At 37.2% G+C, this 22,551-nt stretch overlaps 1 long non-coding RNA gene across 1 annotated transcript; it reads left to right on the forward strand.

The window, feature by feature from the left end:
• Positions 1-9,312: 9,312 nt before the first annotated feature.
• On the forward strand, positions 9,313-20,215 carry LOC126830347 (uncharacterized). The gene is made up of 4 exons (XR_007683819.2): positions 9,313-9,439; positions 11,803-11,969; positions 18,055-18,149; positions 20,124-20,215. It is a non-coding gene; the product is annotated as an uncharacterized LOC126830347 (long non-coding RNA).
• Positions 20,216-22,551: the final 2,336 nt, after the last annotated feature.

Below are 22,551 nucleotides of genomic sequence, written 5' to 3' on the forward strand. Positions count from 1 at the left end.
GATGGTCTCGCTTATTATATAATTTTGTCTTTTTCCGGTTTTTTAGATGTGTTCTCCTTTAAAACGGATTTTACGGGTGTAATTAGTGCGTAGGCAATCTCATTTTTTGAACTTGTATATTGTAAATAATTCTTTTTCTCAAAATAACTGCATAATACATTGATACATCCCTTGACATCTCGCATAATTTTCATCTCATTGAAATAATAAATTGTAGATAACAATAATCAATTATTCAATTTGGGTTATATTTTCTAAGATTGGATTTGTTTGTCTTTTTTAACATATTGTAATGCAATACTAAGAATATCTATGATCTAGTGAACTGTGAGGAATATTAAAATACCAGCATTTATTTTGGAAAAAAACCCCAAACAAACTATAACTGCTATGCAGTCATGACGGGTTTCGCCGGTGCCCGTTATCCTTTAAAGGATGTCCCATGAGCATGATGCATGTGTAAAACATTTACACGAAATGGTCATTTATGATAGTATGTTGAAGTGTGAAACATTATTATTAAAGGGTATAGAATAACACTCTTTAAAAAAACATGTTTTCTTTAAGGGTTGAAAATATAGTTGGTTGTAAAAGGTACTTTTGGACAATTGCATCATGTTATAAACTATCTTTTGATATCTATATGTTCGCATTGATTACGGCTTTTCGATGAGTGGAATTAAAGTTTTAAATTTAAATATAAAGAAACATGTACATTAGAAATAAAACTTTGTTTAATAAAGGTTAAAAGTACGAGTTTTGCCAAAATGACGTCTTTTCTAATGACAAGAATGTTACAATAATGAACAATCGCAGTAGGCATCAAATGATGCGAATGTCATGAATTCATTTGAAAAGTGACTCATGATTGATGGGTTTTCGGTTGATCTTATATATCAACCCTACGTGTATATAAATGTTTAGAAATTATAAATATTCTATAATAAAGAAGTTTAATAACATTTGCAGGAACACGGAACACGACCGCCTTCCTCTGCTTATTAATTACGAGGGCTATCCAGATATATATCAGCTAAATTGCGATGAAATAATATTTGTATCAATAATTATTATAGCTAGTGCCATCGTGTATACTATGCTGTTGATTCTGTGTCAACCGGACAATTATTGTCTAGTTTATACGCTAAAAACGGTATATACCCTTGGTTGTTGTTCAATCGTTTTCAACTGTTTAAACTATAAATATTAGAATCCAAGTTTAAAAACCTCCTGGATACCCCCATTCAATCGCAACACGTTACATATTGCGTTCACTGTGTCATTGGCATGTTTTCCGAATAACCTATGATCTTGGCAAAAAGACCTATAGTTAAAAAAATTACTAAAATCAATCATGACTTTTAAATTGATTTTTACACGCCATTGCATGGAATCGTCTGTTGATTCGTCTATAGAGGTCTTTACCATAAATGATTTCTATTGATAAACATCCAGGCTAAGACAGTAACCAACCTAGCTTTTTGATTTTAATTTTCAAAATTGCAAATGTCAGCGCTTTTTTCGTTAAATTGAAATTAGAAAAACGCTTAACGGGCATTTTGTGACATTGTACCATATCCTCTTAACAAGTAAAATAAATGGAAACTAGAACTGCGATGCAGTGATGGCAGATTTCATCGGTCCTACGTTATCCGTGAACTGACGTCACTTCCCGTTTCAATGGAACCGTTAAACATATTTCCACATCAGATGGATGTAGAATTAGCCAATAAATCAACAGTTCCATTTAACGTTTGTTACACCCGCCATAAAAAAACTACACGGGGTTTAACGTCCTACTATACTGTTCTGCACTGACTGGTGGGCTAATGAAGACGGCTTAACAAACCAAAGCAGACGCCAGGGTAAATTTATTGGTCGTATTTGAAATAAAACCCTGGCTACCGAGAATGAGTTTTACACGTAAAGCGATCATACACTAGTCAGAGTACTTCCGTCAGACTTTCTACAATATGTAACATTTTCATTGTCAGCCCTGCCATTTTAATGACAAACTGACGTCGAAAGAAACATACATTACCATTAAATATATTCATGATTTTCTTTTATGTCCATTGTTATTAATTTATGAGAATTGGGAGTGTAAAATCTACTATACAACCTAGTAATAATTGACTCCTATAATTTGGATCAAGAAGTTTTGCAAAGTGCAATTAAAGTAGCGTAACATGTTGACCAACATTTCGTCAACATAAATTTTGACTCTGTATACACTGGTCACCGTTTCGGCAACATGTTGGGCAAAATTTGTTTGGGTCCATTACATTTCTGCTATTTTGTCCCAAAGCTACATGAGGTAATGTGAAAGCCTTCTAACTCTGTGTAAGATGATTGGCCTTTATAAAATTCACCCACGTGTGACGTCACATCGCGCAGCATCGAACTTTGGCATTGTTTACATTATACGTAGTAACGTAAACTGGTCCGGACAGAATGGCGCCTTTTACTCATTTTACGCCTTCGCGTACTATTTTACATACCCATTTACACTAAATAGGAATTCAATTTATTTATTTTTCTAATACTTCAAAAAAAAAAAGGTTTTAGCATTTAATTCGCATAAGGAAAATAGTGAACATAGCGAGCTAATTACACTCGCGCCGATGCCATTCATCCCAGTGTTTATAGTGGCCTAGCGAATATTCACTGCTGAGCAGTTTGAAACATAATACAATTGTATTTGCATTATTTCGACATGTTTACACACTTTTCAAACTTTAATCAATATGGTGTCGGGTCTCAAATGTTAGTCAAGATGTTACCGACAAGTTGTTATTGTGTACAGACCTTTAATTATATATTACAGTAGTGCACGTACATTTTAATGATACGTATACATTTTATGTTTCTGCAAAAACGTTATGTTACATTACGAATATCCACTAAAGTGTCCCGACATTGCTGTCTTATTGCAAGTGTAAATATTAGATTGTAAGCATAAACATTGGATTGGGAATTCGTAGATTTTTAGGTTACGAGCGAAAACGAATAGATATGTCAGGGTACACCATGGCTGCCGCATATTAATGAGTCTACTTGGAGAATAACAACCCTAAGGGTACTTCTAAAAAGGGTTAGGTTAGGATTGGATATCCCAAGGCAGACTCATTAATATGCGGTAGCCATGTTGTACCCAGACATATCTACTCTACATATTTACTACAACATGGCTGCCGCATATTAATGAGTCTACTTGGGGAATAACAACCCCAAGGGTCCTTCTAAAAAGGGTTAGGTTAATTAGGGTTAGGTTAATTAGGATTGGTTATCCCCAGGCAGACTCATTAATATGCGGCGGCCATGTTGGACTGAACTTGGGTCCAAAATTCTACTTAAGAAAATTTATCACCCAGTAATACATTTCTGTGTGATAAATTTCATAATCTACTGCGACATCTCCTTAGGAGATATAGCTTTACATAAATTTGATTGGTCAATCAAAAAGGAACTACTTTTTTCTAATTTTCAAAGAAGAGTTTGTTTTTTTATTAAAAATAACATTTTTCGTATTAAAAAAGGAACTATTTTTATTTAATTGACTTTCAGAAAATGCTGTCAAAAATGCTGTATCACAATGCCGTAAATTTAATCAGGTTCATTAAAAGTGAAATCTATAGCAAAGAATTATATTTATGTATTTGTGCATGCAAGAAAGCATTGAGTGATAAATAAAATCTCCTACTCGTCTTTTTTTATATCAAAAAAGACTCGTTATATAGGAGATTCTCTATTTATTCACAAGCTGAACAATTATTGCATTCTGAACATCTGAGACAGCTACCTGCGGAGAAGTATCTCAGACACAGTCAATAGCCATGATATCCATATCACGTGATCTACACATCACAGGTCATGACATTGACGTCAATGGGTCATGGGGTCCAAAGCCCTGTATAGGGAAAGTTACGACAACCATAGAAATATATTCTATGCGACAACTCATTTACAGGCGCCATTTTGGGTCATAAAAACTATGACGTCATGGCGTCATGTAGCTTTACTTAACAAAACGTTTTATTTTTTTCTTGGTATAACGTTTTACGGACTACAATTTATACTAAACAAATTGCAAAAGAAATCAATGCCGTTTGGTTCAATGATAATATGTCAGACAAAATTATACTCAAAATCGGCCATGGCAAAATGACATGATTAACATAATTCAATTTGGCGTTCTTCGGGAATTATCGAGAGCGCTATATCGTAATCAGTGTCTTTCAGTGGTGGTAGGATAAATAATTTATTTTTAAATTCCTCAAACACAGAGTGGTTATGCAAGCGAAGTGTGTCGAAAAATCGAATTTGACAAACATCAATTTAAAAATGTATTTTTCATTTGATGGCGGGCATTTCTTTCAAAGTAACTGCCAAATTAAAAAAAAAATGAAAAATAAAACCTCATTAATTTGGTAATAAAAGGGCAGCGATAATATCAAAAATTTAATTTCGAGAATTCTTGATGGTAGAAATTCAAAATGGTGGAATTTTCATTAATCGTCATTTCTTTCCGTTGGATATGACTTGTAATATGTCGTATATTAATCACGAAATGACATAGTTTCCCCTTAAATGAATATATTGTTTACGCGCTTTAAACATCTAGATGCAAAAGATGTTATAAAACATATAATTTATTCAGCTCGACGCAAGATTTGAAATGAATAGATGCGGTTCGTTTAACTTGAATATAGATATATTATGCATATATAGGACCTTTCGGTTGAATCATATCATAGGAATATCTTATTTGATAGTTTTACGTATTTGTCGACATTAAGGTGTACATGTTCTATAGTTCCATTTAGCCTATACATTTTCTTGTTTCACTTGACTAAACAAAACATTGTGTAGGAAGTAGGCTTTTATAGATTAAACAAAATGCTGATAGATGTTGAGATGTGTGGAACATGCTCGCGGCGATTTGTAACAGGCACGATATACTCTTAAAAAAAAAGTAGGGGATATTAAAATGCAAATACCTATGCAGGTTGTAATATGTGTAGTCATGGACACTAGACATGCTTTGAGAGTATGTTCACATATGAAGAACTTATCGCCCCAACAGAACCACTGAGCGGCACATGCGACACGCAATAGCGCCATACACGAGGGTTCATTGTCAAATTTGACACTTCAAGGAAGGGTTGATGAAAACTGCCGCGTGCTGGTTTATCTATCCATGTTTGCTTTCCTATCGGTTCTTGCATAATATTACTGTTTAGCGTATCTTTGCTTTAGTGTGTTACGTTTAATTTGATCGGGAGATGTGTTCGTCGACGTCAACGGACAACACTGCAAGAATTAGCCGTCGCACTGCAAGAGGAGTGGGCCAGATTGCCCCAAATCGTGACTGGACAGTTCATTAAGAGCATGCCACGACGAATTGCTGAATGCCTGAGGATTGGTGGAGCAACTACTCATTTTTAAGACAAAAATCAAAAACGTTGATTTTCACTTTTGACGGTGTATCTATTTGCGAGTGTAAAGGGACCGTCAGATAAGCCGCCCATATGAAATGTTTATATTCATGTGTAGGGCATTGGCCTTTTATTAACATACACTGGTTACCTCTAATAAAAACAGCAGTGCATTTCCGCAGTTTTGTATTGTTTCTGAATATCCCCTACTTTTTATGAAGAGTATATATTTGATACTAGTTGAGCATCAGAAAAAATGATTATTTCACTGGGTATGGGACGCAAATACCCAAAGGTGTCGGACAAACTCTAAAGCAACTGCATCTCCTTCACTGGGCACCTTCAATGTATGTCTACCTGAGGAATAACATGTACATTATTTGTATCTGTTAAATTTGTGAGGTTTATATGTTCGATTAATATTATTATTTACTCATGGGCGCAGGGGCGGATTGGGGCCGGGAACCGGCTCGGGCTCCCGTGTCGGAGCGGCCACTTTTACTGACCGCGGAGCCCGGACGGGGGGTCCGGGGGCTCTCCCCCATTAAATTTTGAAAAATGAACCCCAAATATGCGATTTGGTGGCATATCTGATTATAATCTCTGTCAAATAATATATCTCATCAATTGATTAATTTAGGCCAAAACCCCGACCTGCAAGTAATTTACAACCATCAACCTGTGAAATTATCATATCGTCATATTAATTAACGTATTATCATTGTATCGTCAAGATCAGCAACATCCAATTTTGCTGAGGCCTTAAAATTGATTTTTTTTTTTTGAGTTACGAACCATCGGCAGACGTTTCTGGCGACAGCGTCGGGTGAATCCGATGAAATTTTCGGATGAAATTCGGAATCCCCATCGCAGGATTCCGAATTCCGGCCAACGCCCAGCACACCCGGCCCAGAAAGTCTATTATACCAGCCCATTCCAGACCCCAGTGATGGCGTGGCGGCCCGTTAAAGTCACCGGCCACATACAACATGATCATCATCGCTCCATGGCCGGTCCAATACCCCCCCCCCCCATATAATGTTCAGCAGAAAAGGTTTTTTTAGACGAATTGGACAAAACTTATTTTTTTCATTTTTTGTCCGACCGGCCCTTCGCCCGATGGCCCAATCCGCCCCTGCATGGGCGGAGAGAGATAACGTCTTACCCCAAACAAATTGCAAAAGACACCAGGAAGTTTCGTAGAGCGATATCTCGTCTCACATGTCACTGATGAAACATGCCCGAAACACCTTTTATTTAACGGAGCTAAATCGCTAATATTTGGGACTTACAAATTGACACAAATGGGTCGGAAATAATGTAATATGAATGTAAATAAACTGATTCGGTATTTCGCCGAACATAACTGCTTTGAAATTAGAGTAAAAACGGAAACGATTGAACGTAAATTTATATACATTCATATTACATTATTATATGCTTTGCGACCCATTTATGTCAATTTCTAGGTCCCAAATATTAGCGATTTAGCGCCTTTAAATTACACTGATTTTAAGCTACACTGATTTTAAATGTTTTATCTAGTCAATTTAAAGAAATTTCTATTTTCGAAAAATTGATGATACAATTAATGATTGATGACCCAATCCGGAATGGCTCCAGACCAAAAAATAATGGAATTTCAGGCATTTATTTTGCCAGCTAGAAGGCAAAAAGGTTTTATCTCCCACTTTTCACTTTACCCGTCTGCACAAAAAATCTGATTTTTAAAAGCGTATGCAAGTTAGATATATTTAATAGCGCTTTTATCTGGTGTATCTTTCATTTCATTTTCTTATGGACTATATTATTATAACAATGAATAATGCGCGCTTTTTGTTGTATAATAATAATAATAGTTTGTTCAGCTATACTTTTCGTTTAAAAAATGTATATTTTATCTCTTTTTCGCGGAATTCTATGAGATATCCATCTACATCCCTGTCATTGGCAGCCAACTTAAACACAACAGTATGATAGGACATAAAATAGAAAGTGAGTAGGTACAAATACTTGGGACCCAAGATGCGTCTTTATGCACTTGACGTCATATATTCATGACGTCATATGAAATTTCTGGCTTCACATTTGTCGCTACTTTATCTATATCCCTGCGGGCACGCAACATTGTTACAACATTGTGACAACGTCAATATTGGTCGTGACGTTGTACAACGTGTTTTCGACCAATATTCGACGTTGTATTTACGTCATATACAGGTTGTTGACACAACGTTGTCACAACGTTGTCACAACGTCATCAAAACGTCATATACAGGTTGTTGTCACAACGTTGTCACAACGTCATCAAGACGTTATTCTAACGTCATATACAGGTTGTTGTCACAACGTTGTCACAACGTTATCAAAACGTCATATACAGGTTGTTGTCACGACGTTGTTACAACGTTGTCACAGCGTTGTAACAACGTCTTCAAAACGTTATCAAAACGTCATATACAGGTTGTTGTCACAACGTTGTCACAACGTCATCAAAACGTTATTCAAACGTCATATACAGGTTGTTGTCACAACGTTATCAAAACGTCATATACAGGTTGTTGTCACAGCGTTTTTACAACTTTGTGACAACGTTGTCACAACGTCTTCAAAACGTTATCAAAACGTCATTATTATACAGGTTGTTCTCATAACGTTGTCACAACGTTATCAAAGCGTCATATACAGGTTGTTGTCACGGCGTTGTTACAACGTTGTCACAACGTCTTCAAAACGTTATCAAAACGTCATATACACGTTGTTGTCACAACGTTGTCACAACGTTATCAAAACTTCATATACAGGTTGTTGTCACAACGTTTTCCTCATAGCACACTACATGACATATGCCCGTCTTCATTATCCGTGTCGGAGCAGTAGGACGGTTAAACTCCATTACATTTCATTTGTTATACGTGATATGCAGGATATTTAGTTCATAATTTTGAAAAGTTGAGGTGTCAATGGGAATTGTGACACATATTATACATTCAATTTCACCTGCTACACCACCTAAACCAGCAAAAAACAGAAATTAGACGCGTTTCTCAGGATCTGAACAATAAAGGAATTGATTATACTGTTATTTTAATTAGGGGGGGGGGGTAATGGGGGTGGGGGACCCTAGCCCCTAAGGCCCCCACCAGGATTCGCCATTGTATATAGTTGTATCTGTAAAGAGGAAAGTATATAACCGCCAATCCCATTATCACTGTGTGAAATAATTTTGTTTAACGGACCAAGTTGATAGCGGGTTATAGTTTACCTTACAGTCACGTGTTTTAGTACCGGGAACACACGTGACATAAAGGGGGAACAGGTGAGAATTATAATATAAATTACCTGAAAACAAACAATTAAAGACTCTCATATAAAAAGAATAAAATGAATATATATATATAGATACCACTTTCCTGACAATTTCCCCGGGGTTTTCCCTTGTCAGTGGTGCATGCCGGAGGGTCTAGTCATTCAGGTGGGACAAAAACCAAGGTCACGTGTACATGTTGACATGCACATAAAATAACTCCTATAGTTGGAATTCAAAATAAGAGAATATCGTAGCGCTGCTGCCCGTGCAAAATTCTCTCATAACTATGATAACACACCACAGGGCGTGTGCTCGTCTTTATTATCCCAGTCGGTGCAGAAAAGTAAATCGTTAAATCCCATTTCATTTCATTTTTTTAACAAAGAAAAACGTACTAATATGAACAGTATATTTATAGTACGTATAGTATACTTGGCTCAGTATTGAAACACACACACAGACGCTAATGTCATCGGGACCAGTGTGAGTGATTTATTCCAGCATATTCCACAGTCAAACTGCAAATATCATTTCCCGTTATATGCTATAATAATAGTCTCTAAGCTGTCATTCAAGCAGATTCTATGAGGTTCTGTGTATCCGTGAGACTATTGTTATATGCAGACGTGTCACTGCACTTACTAGTAGCCATGATACTGACAGATTGAATGAACCCGGTAAAACTTTACTGGTAGGTCTATATTTAAACCAGGAAGTGAGTTGTTGTTAAAGTAGGTTTAATTTCGGAAAATGCAATTTTGAATAAATGGACGAAAACTGTTCCCAAATAGATAATTACATGTATTAGGAATTGTAACTTACAGCATAATTCTAACTTACCGTGACAGCTAATTGCAATCAATAATTGGGCATATTTACGATTCCATAACGTAAAACAGTTGCGAAACGACATACATATGGGACCCTGCTGAAAATTCAACCGGGGCCCTTGCATCAGCGGTGAAAATGTTCATATTCTGGACATCCGTCACACAAACATATACAGGTTGTTGACACAACGTTGTCACAACGTTGTCACAACGTCATCAAAACGTTATCAAAACGTCATATACAGGTTGTTGTCACAACGTTGTCACAACGTCATCAAGACGTTATTGTAACGTCATATACAGGTTGTTGTCACAACGTTATCAAAACGTCATATACAGGTTGTTGTCACGACGTTGTTACAACGTTGTCACAACGTTGTAACAACGTCTTCAAAACGTTATCAAAACGTCATATACAGGTTGTTGTCACAACGTTGTCACAACGTCATCAAAACGTTATTCAAACGTCATATACAGGTTGTTGTCACAACGTTATCAAAACGTCATATACAGGTTGTTGTCACAGCGTTTTTACAACTTTGTGACAACGTTGTCACAACGTCTTCAAAACGTTATCAAAACGTCATTATTATACAGGTTGTTCTCATAACGTTGTCACAACGTTATCAAAACGTCATATACAGGTTGTTGTCACGGCGTTGTTACAACGTTGTCACAACGTCTTCAAAACGTTATCAAAACGTCATATACAGGTTGTTGTCACGACGTTATCAAAACTTCATATACAGGTTGTTGTCACAACGTTGTCACAACATTGTCATAACGTTATCGAAACGTCATATATAGCAGTTCGAACCTTGACCTCTGATTGTCAAACCAAGGTCACCAAGAGACTCTCGGGGGTCAATTTAGTTTAAATAGCCACGACCTCAAGGTCGTCGGATCCGATTTGGGATGGGCGAGTTATCTGCCCTTAGACCACACCGCTGTAATGCTCAGCTATTTCACTTTCTAGGGAAATTTGCCCAAAAAATGTCTTCCGATCGCCCCGGGGTTTGGTGACCCGATAGACTGACTCAACATTTGTTCTTCATTTTTTAAAATCGCCAACCAAAAGTCGTGACCTTGACCCGCTAGGGGCCCCGGAAGTATTTTGGTTTTTGAACCCCTGGGCCCATCTAATAAAGTTAGAACCACCGGACCTTGACCTTCCAAAATGTCATCTTGGTCCACATGACCCCGGTAGGTCAAGGTCATCTGAAAGGGTCAAGGTCACCAAAATATCTACTGAGTTCGATGCTCCCGGGCACATGGTGGGGACCCTGGTCTGCGCGGCAAATCAAAGGTCATCCCCATGGATAGGCAACTCATTGAACTTTCGAATGGGGCATTGACCTTTGACCTGATCCTTGACCTTGGGATCGAAAAAGGCCCAAAACTTCATGTACTACCCAGATATCGCGAATAAATGTCAAGGTCAAAGTCGTGACCCGCACCCGCAAGGTCAATTTTGGGGTTGTAACCTGAGTCAAGGTCATGACATTGCCTGACATTCCCGGTTCCCGGCAGCAATTTAGGTAAAAAGTCACATTCAAAATCCCGAGAGAAAGTGAAAGCGGAACTTTCAGAATGTTATTTGGAAGAAAATATTTTGCTTTCTTGTCAGTAAAATAAAGAGCCCCAAATTCGATGATTTTTAAGTATAATAAAACATTTTCACTTTCTTGTCATTGAACACGGCGAATTTGTACTGCATTGATTGCGGATTGAAACATTTCGTCGGGTCCCACTCGGCGGTGTGCGACATCGATCATTTATTTGTTTTATAATTTTTCGGAAATCATAATTTCCTTTAATGCATTAAAGTTATTTGTGTAATAAATAGGCAATACTGGCTTGCTTTCATGTTGCTGAGCACACGGGTTGGGAAAGCAAGAAAAGGCGTTTGCGTCCGTCAAGTATTATAAAAATGTATTATGAACTGTAAACGAGATGCCTCTCCCGCACCTAAATGTCGCTGTTTTTACATCCGGTGTTTTTCAATTGAAATAATAACACAAAGCACAGAAAATGGTGATTAATGCGTATTGTGTAGTGTGCAGCGTTTGCTACACAAATTCAGTGCATAATACGGGCCTAAAACAGGAATTGCAATGCGCTTATCTATAGAAATTGACGTATGATCTTGGGTACAGTTGTATTGGTTAACGACGTAGATCGAGATTTAATAACACAATACAAACTATAATACATTTTATTTAAGGCTTATTGTAAAACAACTAGAAGCTGACAAATATTCCGGTTAATTCTTCAGTAAATTATCTGGTAACACTAGCGGTTTTTTCCCGCGGAAACTGATAACGTGACTCTAAATGTTGCCGCGAAAGATGCTTCTGGGATGCCATATTGGTTTTTTGGTTCGTGCCGAAGGTAAGTTCTATTATTTTAACTCTCAACCGGGTATGTGGAAGGGATATAAAAATCGTCAATTGCTTCTTCTAAGGCTAATATACTATTCAAAAAAAGTAGGGGATATTTGATTTTTAAGTGTTATTAAAGTCACCTAATGAAACTGACGAAGAAACAAATGACAAAATGAAATGAAGTTCACATTCATCGATTTATTCCAAATGATCGTTAGACTAAGTAAGGCACAGACTGACCATTATAAGGGTAAAATGATACCCGGGGTCAAACAGCAAAGTTACCACAGCATCACAACCAAGTCAGTAACGGGTAAATCCTCCTCTGTTTGCCAAACAAGCATTGATCCGACGTGGCATACTCCTAATGAGACGTCTAAGGTCATTTTGGTCCAGATTGTCCCATTCCTGTTGCAACGCAGCAGCAAGTTCTTGGACATTGGCAGGACGTTGTTGACGTTGACGTAACCTCTGTCCAAGCATGTCCCAGACATGCTCGATGGGGGAGAGGTCGGGACTCAGTGCTGGCCAAGGTAATGTGGTGATGTTCTGTTGTAACGATCCTGGCCCTGTGACATCTTGCGTTGTCATCCTGGTAGATGAAACGGCGGCCATGACGTCGTGCGAACGGCACATCATGGACTGCCAAGATGTTGTCCCGGTAGTACTGGCCTGTAACACGCCCTGCAACAACATGTAAAGCCGTTCTTCCAGCAACAGTGATGCCTCCCCACACCATAACAGAACCACCCACACCCTCCTACGTCTGTCCAAAAAATCAACAGTGAACCTTGACTCATCTGAAAACATCACATTGCTCCAGCGTCGATTATCCCAGTGTTGACGATCCCTACACCAACGACGTCTTGCCTGAATGTGATGATCTCTCAAACAAGGGATCACGCGAGGACGTCGGGCGCGAAGGTGACCCCTATGCAGTCGATTCCGAATCGTCTGGCCACTCACTCTCACACCAGTGTCTGTTTGAAGACGAGCGCTGATCTGATTTGCTGTGATGACACGATTTCTCAAGGCCAAGGTACGGATAAATCGATCCTGGGCTTGAGTTGTCGCCTTTGGTCGACCTGAGCGTGGTCTGTCCTGTACAGATTGTGTATCACGGTATCTGGGCGTCACATGTAACTGGAAATGTTTCTTCTGTTAGGTTCTATAGTGACTTTTTTCGTAGTTATTTGCATATTTTAGTATTATGCCTCCAAAATCAAATATCCCTTACTTTTTTTGAATAGTATATAAGATCAGATAAAATTATATTGTATCTTAACACCCCATTAGGCTATTAGAGACAGCATACAAATACAAACAAAACATTAGGCTGCCTACGCTACGGCATTATCAATGGCTATAAAACAACAAAAACACCAACTATATTTACATGTATGTAAAACACGCGCATCTATACATACATCGTGTAGTACAGAGACTATTATTATTAAGTTGAATATGAAAGCCCCTCGAATATGATTACCGGCAATGTAGGCATGGACTTTGTTGACGACCGCGGTGTAAGTGGAGACGTTCATTTCAAAACACAGACTCAGACTGCAGCTGTGCCGAGTGAATTTCATATTTTTAAGTTATATTTTTAAAATGTATTAAAGTAAAGCCTTAAAATAGATGGTATCTATAAACAGTCCTACCTTGTTACAGAATAATCCTATTATTCCTATAATTCACTATTGCCAGTTGAGAAATTGGCCAAAATATCATTGTCAACTTCAAATTCAAACGTTTGCAGATAGTTTTTCCATGGGGGGGGGGGGGAGGGTAGAACAACAAAGGTGGTAATTGTGTTATTATTTCCGGTGTGAATGATTTTATAAGTGTCATAATGATACCTATGATCCTATATTATTGAGTTGACAGCCTATTGAGCAAAAAATATAGAAATAATTATGTTTTGACTTTCTTAGAAAATATGAAATTCTCGCTTTAACTATTAAAACTAGCTGGACCAGCTGCATGATTGTGTCAGTCCGCTCAGAATACACGAGTCTAGGCCAAGCGACGTAGAATTTAGAACCGACGTGATCTGCACTAGTCTAGGCTAGATATTTGCGTTGATGTGTTGCGCAAGTAGATCTAATCTAAATGAAATCTCTCATCATTAGTTTTTTCATATTACTCATATACATAGCCGTTAAACGAATAATTTTCGACACATAGCAAGCCATTTGATCTATACTACACGTCACTGGGCTATTTGATTTGACGGAGATTTGTTACCCACGGCAAAATCTCGATCGACGCTTGGTAGTTGGTAGAGTTAACGCGATTTTTATCAATCGGCTTCACTAAACAAATTATTAATAAAAACAGCCGTAGATCGACATCTAAAAGTGCTAATATAAATTTAATAATACTATTCCGGTATAAAAAAAAGAAATAATAATAAAAGAATAATGAAATCAATTCAATCTCTTTTAAGTATTTAAATGATCATTTTAAGTAGATACCGTTAAGTAGAAAACGCATCACTTTTTTTCCCAAATATTTTATTACTAGGTGGTTTTGTATGTATAATATTATGCAATACTATGAACTATTGTTTCACACAATGCTCCCAAACGCAAAAAATTTCGGCCCGTGTGCACAAAAAAAAATAGCATGAGATGCACATGAAAAACCCAATATTCACGTGCAGCATTGTGTGTGAGCCCTTTAAAAGCATGTTTTCAACTTAATCTGTTGTACATGAACTGTGAAACGTCAATTTGTTGTAATTTGTTGTTGGACGTGTGAAGGAATCGAGACTTACTGAAAATCAACGGAATGAAGCCATGGGAATGTCCTGGGCTGGCATGTCTACGCGTGCTATTATTGCCAGACACTTCAATTGTCATCAGTCCACTATTGTAAGGTTGGTGGAACGTATTCGAGTTACTGGATCAACGCGTGACCGTCAACGTCCTGGTCCACCACGCGTTACAACCCAGGCTCAAGACCGCTACATCCGGGTCACTCATCTGCGTGACAGATTCCGCCCAGCGACTCGAACATGTGCGGCAGTCGTCGGAAGACAAGGACCAGTAAGTGCCAACACCGTAAGACGTCGTCTGAGAGAAGTAGGACTCCGTGCACGACGACCTTATGTTGGAGCTATCCTCAGGGATCATCACCGTCAGCGGCGTTTGATATGGGCTCAAGGACACACCAGACATGGAGAAGAGTAGACTGGCAAAGTGTGTTCTTCAGTGATGGGAGTCGCTTTCATCTTTATCACGCTGATGGCCGTCAACGTGTGTGGAGACGTCTTGGGGAACGTCTTGCAGACTGCTGCGTCTTCGAAACGAATCGATGGGGTGGGGGAAGTGTAATGGTGTGGGAGGCTTCACATTTCATCACCGGACCGCCCTACACATTTGCAGGGGTCGCGTTAATGCTGTAGCCTACCGTGATGATGTCTTGCAACCAAATGTTGTTCCGATGTTTCGAGCGCACCCACAACTTCAGCACTTCCAACAGGATAATGCACGTTCGCATACCGCCCGTTTTAGTACGGACTTCCTGGCTGCTAACAACATCAATGTCTTGGACTGGCCAGCCATGTCTCCGGACATGGCACCAATAGAACATGTCTGGAATGAGATTGGATGAGTTTTTCAGAAGTTTTCGATAAATATTGATAAAAATGTTTAATATAATATGTTTAGATAACGTTCATAATTGATGTTTTCTTACAAAATTTTCCATTAAAACGTAGTACCGTAAATATGATTTTTTTTTAAACGTTTATGTAACGTTTATAAAGAACCCGCAATGAATAGATAACAATTACCTATACACGCCATTTGAAATTTTTTTTTTTTAAAAAACATTTATTAAACGTTTAATACACCTTTAAAACTTAATTACGTTCATAACTTAATTGCAAAATATCTATATTTAATGTACCGGTATATAAAAAACCCCAATAAAGGTCAAGATTAATTATCTTATACATATTATATTTTAAGACACACCCAAGGTTGACAGTTGGCCCAATCAAATTTAAACATCTTTCCGCCAAAAAGGAATCCAAGCCAAACCTACATGGCTGCTTTTTTAGAACTGTGATAAACTATCGAGTTTTATAAGTTGCTAGAAGGCGTAACAGTTGAGAATTAGGTATGTTACGATTAATTAATATTTTGTGTCCATTTAGAAATAATTATGATATAAAAGAATTAATTGTTTCGGTAATTGTAGATTATTTTCTACTGGTGCCATTTCCACGTAGCCGAACTTCTATTGTCATTTCATTATTGAACCCCCCCTTGCAAAGTAAATTGAGTATTTTAAATATGTTTTATTATCTCTTAAATGATTTATTTTAGTTCTGAAACTTTAGTGTTTTTATTTTATATTTGTATTGCATTTTAATCATTTAGTTTTTGGTCATTTGATATGTCTGGATTTGGAAAGAGCTATTTCAATCTATGTCTGGAATTGGAAGGGGCCATTTCAATATTTATAGTATTGTATAATGGACTTTCCCATTATCTATTATCTTTAAATTTATAGGGTTACCTGTTTCATGAATTGTTTAGATAAGTTGATACTACCCCAAGCTTTGCAGGGAGTGTTAATAATAATGTAACGTATACAAAACTTCGAGCGGGAATTAATACGACATTAATTTCCCGTGATATATTACAAATGACAAATGCTATATGAACTTTGTGCTGTATGAACTATTTATATAGTCTTTTGTGAATGAAAACATTTTTGGCTACCATTCCTGGTTTTGAATGTCAAATATAATATGAAAACGAATATCGGTTTGTAATTTTTTGAACCGTTTCACCAGTAGTAACCGATGAACGGTTAACCAAGTCGCTGTATACATCTTAATTATTAGGCAACCAAGTCTACGATCTTAATTAAAAAGATAGGTTGACACGCAACAAAACATATATGCTCTGAAAATTAAATCTTGTACTTTGTCGATCTACGGACAGGTGGATATAATGCCGGGCTAGTGCGACTGTTAACGCCACAGCTCTTTAATTGCATGCTTGTGGGTTTTAGATTTAATTCAAGTGAAGGGTAATTTTATTATTAAATGTACAACATCAATATTCATGAGCATACACCTGCATAATTGAACTGACATTGATTGTAAATATTACATTGATTGAAATATAATAATATACTAGCTGTGTTTCATTTATTTCATGTTATAGCTATAGGTAACCCATCTGATGAGCCTTGGTGGTTACCAGTTTAAAGTCGTATTCTTTCTTTTGAAAACAAATTGATAAAATAATCATACATTCGTTTTCCAATCGTCTTCGTCTTAAAGGAGTCAATTCTCTAACTCAATATCATCCACAGTCTTCGATATTGCAACCATGGGACTCATTGTTTAATTAAACGCAACATCAATGTTGTAACCGTGAAAAGATGGGCTTCTAATGTCCAATATTTAACACAAAGTTAAAGTTTTGAAATTGCCACACGAATCGCGTGCAAGAATGCTTTCAAGTTTCATTTGTAATAGAGAGACTCGAAGAATGAAGTTAAATATACCCAAGAGAATACTATATGCGGGTGTAAACTTGAATAACCAGACGCCAAAGACTGGCATTCAATTTGGACTCTTCGCGTATGGGGGGTTGGATGGCCGAATGGTTAGCACGCGCACGCTGTATCATACGGTCTGTCATTGAGTCAACTGACGGGGTTTCGATTCCCCGGTTGTACGTGACAAGGAGTTTGGTCGCCTGTCCAACCTGGTGGGTTTTCTCCGGGTCCTCCGGTTTCCTCCCACTGCTAAAAAGACCCCTACGCGCTAGCGAATTATTGAAATAAAATTGAACCATGTGTTAGTCCCGAAATGACCTAGTTTGTGTCAAGTGGACGTTAAACCCCATTTATCTCTCTCTCTTCGCGTATTTCGCCGAACATAACTGATTAGACATTACAGTAAAAACAGAAACGATTGAATGTAAATCAGTTAATATACATTCATATTACATTATTATATGCGTTGCAACCCATTTATGTCCATTTCTAGGTGTCAAGGAATGGAAAGTCAAAATTCGTGGTATTGTCAAACGCATAAACAGTATGTCTTTTTATTTTAACAGGTTGATGTCTAATTCCCTAATGGCCCAATTTAATTTAAAGGGAAATAAAGGGAGGCGGTCCATAATGGACTTAGAAATTTACAAAGTTGTCCGAGGTTTGTTTTTATCATACTCAATTTACGAACATATCCTTAAATATCGGATAATCAAACATGGTATGGGCATACACCAAGTTTTTATTACTTCATCGATGAGTGTTGATCTTTTTATACGCCCACATTAAAATGTGGTCGTATATTGTCGTCGCCTCCGTCCGTCCGTCGGTCCGGCGTCCACAATTAGCTTGTGGACGCTCTAGAGGCTAAAGTTAATATCCGATTGACTTTAAATTTATATACAGTGTTTAAGGCCATGAGATGAAGAAGCCTATTGATTTTCAGCGATTTCCGATAATTACTGCCAGAGTTATGGCCCTTGATCACTTCAAAAAATCTTGTGGACGCTCTAGAGGCCAAAGTTAATATTCGATTGACTTTAAATTTATACACAGTGTTTAAGGTCATGAGAGGAAGAAGCCTATTGATTTTCGGCGATTTCCGATAATTACTGCCAGAGTTATGGCCCTTGATCACTTCAAAAAATCTTGTGGACGCTCTCGAGGCCAAAGTTAATATCCGATTGACTTTAAATTTATACACAGTGTTTAAGGTCATGAGACGAAGAATCCTATTGATTTTCGGCGTTTTCCGATAATTACTGCCAGAGTTATGGCCCTTGATCACTTCAAAAAATCTTGTGGACGCTCTAGTGGCCAAAGTTAATATCCGATTGACTTTAAATTTATACACAGTGTTTAAGGTCATGAGACGAAGAAGCCTATTGATTGTCAACGATTTCCGATAATTACTGCCAGAGTTATGGCCCTTGATCATTCCAAAAATCTTGTGGACGCTCTAGAGGCCAAAGTTAATATCCGATTGACTTTAAATTTATACACAGTGTTTAAGGTCATGAGACGAAGAAGCCTATTGATTTTCAGCGATTTCCGATAATTACTGCCAGAGTTATGGCCCTTGATCACTTCAAAAAATCTTGTGGATGCGCTAAAGGCTAAAGTTAATATCTGATTGACTTTAAATTTATACACAGTGTTTGAGGTCACGAGGCGAATAATCCTATTGATTTTCAAAGATTTCTGATAATTACTGCCAAAGTTATGGCCCTTGATCACTTTGAAAAATCTTGTGGACGCTCTAGAGGCCAAAGTTAATATCCGATTGACTTCAGATTGATACACAGAGTTTAAGATCTTGAGACGAACAAGTATATTGATTTTCAATGAATTTTTATGACTTGGAACAGCTAAATCCATGATACAGTATTAAAAGTTTTGTATACAAAACGTTAGCATGGGACAGAACTTTATAAAAACCAAACAAATTCTAATGGTTTTCTGAGTTGTTGCTCTTAATCAGATTTTAGTGTATTATAAATGTTTCATTACCGAAAAAAGTAAAAATATGTGACAACTCTTGTTGACTGCTCGGACGATTTAGCTGCTGTGGGCGTATGTTTCGTTGCCTGGCAACCTATCTTTTTTGTAATTTAACACCCATGCCTTTCTTACATGTACAAATTTTTGGAGAATATGAAAGTAATAACACAAGCGATGTCTCATATAGAATGTGTTATTGGGTCATATATAATATAATTCATATGGGGTTTAACGTCCTACTGTTCTGCTCCGACTAGGCTAATGAAGATGGGCATGCGCCATACCGCGTGCTATGAAGGAAATTTTGCCCGGGCAGCGGCACTATGGCCTACTCTTATATCGAGATCTTTTACTTGCACGTCAATGTGTACACGAGGCCTCGGTTTTTCATACCATCCAAACGACTAACAGTTGTCCTTGTCAGGCCTACTGAACTTTCTCGGCAAATGTAGGTATCGAAAATGCGACCTCCAGACAAGCGAGCCAGCGTTTTACCCAATAAGCCACCTTTGGTCCATAATTCATGGGATGCAGAATTATCTGTTACAGCTTTAGGACCACCTTTTTGATCGGACTGAATTATATAATTTACAAAATTTGACAGAGTAAATATACAGTTTTTTGTATTCTTCAGATAGTGTAATGATCAGTCAGCTGAGCTGCAATGAAGCCGAGATAATAACAGCACAGTTTCGGCTCATCTAAAATATGAGCCGGACAGAAGAGGGACCAATTAAGTACATGTACAGTTTTAATTTGTTTATTACATGTCATATTTTATTATAATCTTTATAAGCCATTTTAAGTTCTTTTATCATCCATTTAATTTTATTTTATTTTCCATGTGTGATGTCCACAAAATGTTAACTGCGCCATTGAGCATTGAGTGTTTTATATTGGTAATAGGCGCATTATAAATAATACATTATTATTATTATTACAGTACCAATTGCATTAAAATTACTTTCTCATTTTTAGCAATATCATTCATTACCCATTACATTGAAAGTAAATAATTACATTTTATTACTATTTAAAGATTAGTGCTAATTTAGCATTTAATCAATCAGATTTAAAGACATGTCTTTAAATCTGATTGATTAAATTCTAAAAGAGCACTAATCTTTAAATAGTAATAAAATGTAATAACATTAAATATGTTTCCTTGATATATGCTTTTAAAACTCTAGTTATCACTGAATGCATAAGAGTATGGTTGTAATATATGTCTGTAAATCCTCTGTTTGATCTTTTATGAATGTATATTTAGTTAATCATAGTATAGATCTATGCCTTATTTTCTTTTAAACTGGTTTCAATTATATAGTAAAATGTGTATGGTTTCAGTACATCTCAACAATCCTCTGTTTGATCTTTTAATTGTATAATGAGTTAATCCTAGTATATACGATTATTCACCGTTGTTTCATCAAAAGCTTGTGATAGCTACTCATGTTCACCTTCCTTGCATACCATTGGATAGTTCGCACTGATGTTTATATATATATATTCATATCTTTCTCATTTTATTTATTTGTGTATATATGCTTGAAAACGACTTGTGAAATCTTGTTGAAACGTTGCAGTGAAATAAACCATAGTAATTGTTATTCCATAAAAGTATGTTATTTGATTATGTTCTAATTACTAAATGCCATTCAAAGAATGCGCCATTAAATGTAATTGAAATGTAATTGACCATTACATGATTTTCGGAATGTAATTAATTACATTTCCATTACTCATTACTTTTGAAATCTTCCATTACTCATTACATGACCATTACTTAAAATTTAATGATCAGATTCTATTACCTTTCCCCATTACTGCAAAGTTATATGACTCTAGCATTAATATTGACTGTAATATAATCGTTTGAATTGAATGTTTTGAAACTACGTACTGTCCTATTAATTGGTACTGATTTTATTCAGAAAGAAGCAATTAGATTGGTTGTGATGGGACACAATAACTTTGATTCTAATTGAGTGAGAGTGTTGAAACTTCGCGTATCGTTTCACTATGTCAAAATCGTGGCCCAAATCTGTCGGGCATTTAAGCACCCCCCCCCCCTTCCCCGCACACACACCTAATTTAACTTCCATCGTGCCCGGCCGCCTATTCCCGTCTGCGTTAGTCCAGTGGGGGCAGAACTGTAGGGAGTTCCGATGGGGCTTATACTGGGTTTTATACAACCTCAAAACAACAAATTCTGACGTCGTGACAACTTTTCGCCAACCACCACACAACGTTGAAAAACAACAAATTCTGACGTCGTGACAACTTTTCGTCAACCACCACACAACGTTGTGACAATGTTGCTTGAACGTCCGTACAGCGTTGTCACAACTTTTCGTCAACCACCACACAACGTTGTGACAATGTTGCTTTGACGTCCGTACAACGTTGTCACAACTTTTCGTCAACCACCACTCAACGTTGTGACAATGTTGCTTTGACGTCCGTACAACGTTGTCACAACTTTTCGTCAACCACCACACAACGTTGTGACAATGTTGCTTTGACGTCCGTACAACGTTGTCACAACGTAAGAGTTTGTTGCAAAACAACCTACAGCTGACCTATTTCAGACGTTGTGATACAACCCCTGAACAACGTTGTCACAACGTTGTGTGCCCGCTGGGATACGGCTTTGATGGGGTCAACATTGTAAACAATAGGTTTATCTTCAGCATTGCGTCCGTTGCACCCATAAAGATTATATAATTCGTACAGTCCCAACATGTTCTCTCTTTTTCCAATGATTTTTCACAAAAATAACATCTACAACTCATAGAATTGACGTTGTCTTCAATGACAGCGTCTGCGAGTGTTGTTCATAGAGGCCGCCATTTTGCACTATTTTGTGCGTCGGTCGGGTCTATCTATTTCAGATATACACAATCAATTCTGTTGATGTTTTAGCGTTGGGATTGACTAATAGTTAATGTGTTTCAGTTCTAAAACAAATATTTTAAACTTTAACGCAAATTTAAAAAATAGCCAAATTCTGGCTGGGATTACTGAGCAAAATGGCCATTCACTGTTTACGTGCGAAAAAA

Source organism: Patella vulgata, chromosome 8 (assembly GCF_932274485.2).
Source record: "Patella vulgata chromosome 8, xgPatVulg1.2, whole genome shotgun sequence".
Classification (NCBI taxonomy): domain Eukaryota; kingdom Metazoa; phylum Mollusca; class Gastropoda; family Patellidae; genus Patella; species Patella vulgata.